Genomic DNA, 6,000 nt, shown 5'->3' with positions numbered 1-6,000 from the left:
TTGGATGGTGTGTTTGATTTTTTCAATTTATCTGAACTATGGAGGGAACTTTTAAAAGTAGGCTTTTATATTTTAGTAGGACTTGTGATTCTTCTGCTTTTTGTGCCATGCATTATTCAATGCATATGGCGAGCCATCAATAAGGCAACCAGAGAAGTGTTTTTGGTGCAAAGAGAAGGGGGAGATGTTGGAATCCAGGACACCCCTCCGGGTGACCTAGACAGTTTGAGCCCCTGGCAGGGGGCTGATGAGCCCTGGCAGAAGGCCAAAAACACTTGGGGATTCGATCTTAGCCCCTGGGAGAAATTACCAACCTTGTATGAAGAATCACAGGTCACAAAAGTTTAAGTAGCATAGTAGTAGTAAGCACGGGGTGAAGGGAAAATTTTGGAGCCATGTACAGGGGGGTTTGGAACCGTGTACAGGGGGGTTTGGGATTCTGTACATGGGGGTCAGGGGATCCAAGATGGAGGGATTTGGGCGTGCCCTGTCCTTCTTCTTTCTTCTCCCTGGCATCCATGTTCAGGATGATGTTGGCACTCACAGATTGGTTTAGAGTAGAAAGTCACTGTCTAACATAGGTGATAGGTATTGGAAAATAACTGTAAACAGAGTATACATAGTTTTTTGTATAAAAGATAGCACCAGCCCAGGAGGCATGTAGTGTGCCTCGAACCGACCTGCCAGACAGGCCTGTGGCAGGCCGGAGAAAAAACATCTTAGATAAACAACAATAAATGACCTTGACAACCACAAACGAAGAACTCCGACTCTTTCTTCGACCATCGGGCTGGCTCGGGGTCATCCCTACGATAGGGAACCTGAGACACTCACACGATTTAGAATTAAAAACGACCACAGCACAAAATCCAGCACAGTTTTTGTATAGGGAAATTCCAGGGGAACCTTCCCATGACTACGCTGAGATAGTGGAATTACAGACCAAAATAAGACCAGACCTAGAAGAAGAGGAGCTGGAAGAAGGGGAAAAATGGTTTGTAGATGGGTCAGCCAGAATCATAGAGGGAAAAAGGAAATCGGGGTATGCAGTGATAGATGGAAAGACGGGGGAAACCGTGGAATCTGGGCCCTTGAACACTAGTTGGTCAGCCCAGGCCTGTGAACTGTATGTGGTACTGAGGGCTTTGCAGATGTTAAAGGGAAAAAAGGGGATGATTTTCACGGACTCAAAATACGCCTTTGGGGTAGTTCACACTTTTAGGAAGATATGGAAAGAAAGGGGGCTGATTAACACCCGAGGGTGAGGATTGATACATGAAGGAATACTAAAACACATTTTGGAGGCTATAAGGGAACCCGAGGCAATTGTGGTTGTTCATGTAAATGGACACCAGGCGGGAGTACAGTTTCAGACCCGAGGAAACAACTTAGCTCATAAGGAGGCTAGAAACATGGCACTGCTACAGGTAAGCACCCCAGAAGTCAAAAGAGGAGAGGTACAAGAATTTCCCCCATGGCCCTCTCAAAAAGAAATTGAGGGGTACAAGAAGATCAGGGGGAAACTAGAAGAAGGTAAGTGGAAATTACCAGACGGGAAGGAATTGCTATCTAAAGAATACACTAGAATAATTTTAAAGAGGCTTCACTTGCAAACCCACTGGGGAGCACAAGCCCTAGCTGAACAGTTTTAAAAATTGTTGGATGCAAAGGAATTTATGAGCTAGCTAAACAAGAAGTACAAGGATGCATGATATGTCAAAGAGTCAATTGGGCAAGGGTGAGACAAGTAGCATCGAGTAGCTGCCCAGTAGCATACCGACCATTTGAAAGAATCCAGGTGGATTTTACCCATATGCCAAAGGTAGGGACATACAGATGCCTTCTAGTAGTGGTGGACAAACTGACACACTGGGTGGAAGCTTTCCCAAGCTCCAGGGCCACAGCACAAGTAGTGTCAAGGTGCCTACTAGAAGAAATTATACCCCGGTATGGTTTAGTAAAGTGTATAGATTCGGACCAGGGCACACACTTTACCTCAAGAATGATCAAACAATTAGCCGAGGTGTTAGGAATTTGCTGGGAGTACCACACCCCATGGCATCCCCAGAGTTTGGGACAGGTCAAAAGAATGAACCAGACTCTGAAAGCTCAACTGTCTAAATTAATTTTGGAAACCAAGATGTCCTGGATAAAATGCCTTCCCTTAGCCCTGTTAAATATCAGAACACTGCCTCATTCTGAAACAAGGTTATCACTTTTTGAAATGCTATACGGGATGCCCTATGAACATGGGATGCCTGTAGGGCACCAGAGAATAGAAGATGGTCAAATATGACCTTACCTGATAACCATAAGTAAAAACCTACAGGAACTAAGAAAGCAGGGAATTTTAATGCAAAGCACTCCTCTAGGATTTGCGGTACACCAAATTCAACCCGGGGATAAGGTACTCATAAACACCTGGAGAGACGTTCCCCTCTCCCCCCACTGGGAAGGGCCATTTCTTGTTCTTCTAACCACAGATACAGCAGTGCAAACAGCAGAAAAAGGCTGGACCCACACATCGCAAGTAAAGGGGGTTGAACCGCGAGAAGAGGAGCCCGAGTGGAAAGTCAGTTGTCCTCCTGGGGACCTGAAACTAACTCTTTGCCGGCCAAGTAAATGACTGAAAATGACCGAATAAGATGCTCAGAGCCAGGCTGTAATTGCTATCCGTTTGCGCAATTCAAGTGTGAATATTGTAACAAAGTGTGGGTGGTGCACTGTCAAAGGGGGGAGTGGCCAAGGGGTGATAAGTGATGTGACGGAGAAGTGCGTCTGACTAACCTAATCTTAAAGCTCCTCACAGAGTTGGGTGTAATCAAAACAGATTCATTAGTGTGGTTTCTGTTATTTCAAAACAGGGTAAGGGAAAAACTGAGATCCAGAGCGAAAATTTTAGCAGTCGAGTGCCGGAGACTAAACAAAGTACCTTGCAGCGCCATTGCAGTCAAGTTATCAAGGGGGGGCACTTTTAAAAGGAGATACGCGGCTCGAGCCAGGTACGATACCTGTGAAGGATATTCCTGCTGTCAAGAAGATGGTTTTCCCTACTGCTGGAGGCACCCCAGTGGGTGTAGGCAGAGGAATGAAACTAGGGGAAGTCCTGACAAGCCTGAGTCTAGTCATGTGCCTCAGGATTAGTGCACACCCACTCAGCTTTGGAGACCGGGTCTCCAGTAACAAGTGTGGACAGTGCATGCGCACTATCCTGGAAGGACAGGGTGAAGCAGAGGCTTCAACCCACCCAGCCTTGGGAGATTGTGAAAAAGGTGGAAAAAGCAAGTACTGTTTCTTCAATGGCACCTGATATAGGATATGCAAAATAAATGAAAAGGAGATTTGCTACTTGAAAGAGACAGCATCTAAGATTGGAGAGTCAGAACATGTCCGATGCAAAAGAGAGGTGAGACAAGCACCCATCCCAATTTGTAACAGATGTAACCGTACTGTATGGACTGGGGGTAGAATGGAATCAGTGTTTGTCGGATACTTCCAGGTGAACAAACTGTGTTATGATAATAACCTACTGGAAATGTGTATAATAGGGGGAAAACATACTGGGTGGGAAAGAACTTAAAATACGAAAATAAGTTGCCACTCAAAAAGGAGCCGGTTATCATTGACCTTCTCGAAGATCATGATAACCGAACATGTTTACAATATGACAGGACTTTTTGTTTCTCTCAGAATAAAGAAGTGATGGACCCAGAGAGTAAAATACAACAAGTAGCCCAAGAACTAAAAAGACAGGAGGCAGAAATGAGAAAAAAGAGGGTGGAACAAGAAAGGTTGAGGACCTTAAGTGAACAATATGATCAATTAGAGAGACAGTATAACAATCTGGGGTTGCCTGCTTCGGATAAAAATCTTTTCATAGACTTGATGCAGGAGATTGCGACAGAATTAAGACTGTCTAATTGCTGGATTTGTGGAGGACTGAAATCAGTAGAGAATGGCCCTGGAAAGGTGAGAGTTTAGCTCCAGAGCAGCTTCTTAAATGGGATAATACTAAAATATCCAGACTAATACAATGACCAGAGGGTTGGGTTTTGGACCAATTGGAACAATCTGTATTAGCCGGGAAGGGAGGGAGTATACCGAAGTAGTTGAATATACCCTGTGTATCTCCACTCTAGCAGTAAATTCAAATTCTAAAAGTAAAATCTGGCAACCAGAGCCCCTGACGGGGTATTTGGGCCAGGAAAAGGGAAAAAATTGGGAATGGAGTGATAAAATTTGACTGTGTTGGAATAAAGCCTCTGGAGCTAACCCTTACTAATCTCTGGAAGAACTGAAAGGTTATTGGAATGAACCAGGGAGCACTACCAGTAAATGGAAGGCCCCTAACGGTTTATACTGGATCTGTGGGAAAAAGGCTTATAGCGAGTTGCCCCAGAAATGGAAAGGTTCCTGTACCTTAGGAATAATAAGACCTGTGTTCTTTACCTCAGTCAGAAAGCAGCTCGCTAGGAGCTCCTTTGTATGAAACTCTGAACAGACAAAGGAGGGAGGTAAAGAAGAAATTTCCTATTTTTGAAGGAAACCAAACTTGGGCGGGGGGGGGGGGGGGGGGGAAGAATGGCCCGCAGAACGAATTATAGAATATTATGGACCAGCAACCTGGGCCCAAGATGGGAGTTCAGGTTATAGAACCCCGATATACCTACTAAACAGATTAATAAGACCACAAGCAGTAGTGGAAATAGTTTCAAATCATACTTCAGATGCCCTGGAATTACTATCTAGACAGCACTCTCAAATGAGAGCATTTGTATACCAAAACAGGATAGCCCTAGACTACTTACTAGCCAAAGAAGGGGGAGTCTGTGGAAAATTTAACTAATATGAATGCTGTATTGAAATAGATGACTACGGAGAGACCATTAGGGGTTTAGCAGCAGAGATAAGGAGGGTAGCTCATGTCCCAGTCTAGAAATGGAATTCTATCCTAAATGCCTCTTGGTGGGATAATCTGTTCGATGGAGCATGGTGGAAGAAATTAATATTCTTCATTCTCTGTTCAATAGCAGGAATCATATTCTTACCCTGCCTGATAGCATGTTTCATTAGATTAATACATTCAGTAGTGCAAGGCATACAAATAGCAGCCATGCCCATGGACCCCGAATGTGTCACGGGGAGGACAAACCCGGTCTCTAAAATAATGAAACTAGAGGAAGGAGATCCACACAAATGGGCAGCAGAAGCCTTGGCCAAATTTGAAAGACAAGTAAAAAGAACGAGGTTGATTATAAGATGTATCAGGAGATACCCAGGGAGGAGTGGGAAAATGAAAGTGGAACTGAATAATGTTTATGCTTATTTATTTTTTTCTTTTTCTGAGCACAAAGTAGGTAGAATCATGCACATGGAAAATAAGGGGAAAGAGGGCTAAAAATAAGTATGTATAAATATGTTTAGAAGAACAGCACAAATTAATGGATTAATAAAAAGAGAGGGGGCATTGTTATGAATGAGGTGGTAATTCGTGCTGGAAGAGTAAGATTATTAATATAAAATAAAGCCTTAAAAATCACACCAGCAAGAGAGAGAGGGAAATTGCCACATAGGATGACAAAAGCCACAACCAGAAGCTGAGGAGGAGGTGTATCATTAACATACGAAGTAAACCTAGCCCGTACAGGAGATGGGCGCTTCCAATGGCATGAATTAAAGAACGCTCAGTGATGATGGCCCATGAAGATGTTCACCTCAGATAGACAGGACCATCAAGGACATACATCTGAATGCAGGATTCCCAGAACTGAGGGACAGATACACATCAGTTCCTGGATGAGGTTTTGTCCAGCACAGGACAGAGAATAGACACAGCATGAATATGAAGAACTCCAAAAAGGGACAAAGGGACTCTGCTGTGGGCAAGAAATAAAGTATAAAAATCAAACTCTGCCAGGTGTCAGTGGTGAGCAGGGGGATTCGGTGCGATAGAGGCCAGATCATAGTTAACCCAGCTCCAATCCCGGGGTCGGTGCTGTT

The sequence above is a fragment of the Passer domesticus genome, chromosome W, assembly GCF_036417665.1.
Source record: "Passer domesticus isolate bPasDom1 chromosome W, bPasDom1.hap1, whole genome shotgun sequence".
NCBI lineage: Eukaryota > Metazoa > Chordata > Aves > Passeriformes > Passeridae > Passer > Passer domesticus.
This window is presented reverse-complemented; position numbering follows the sequence as displayed.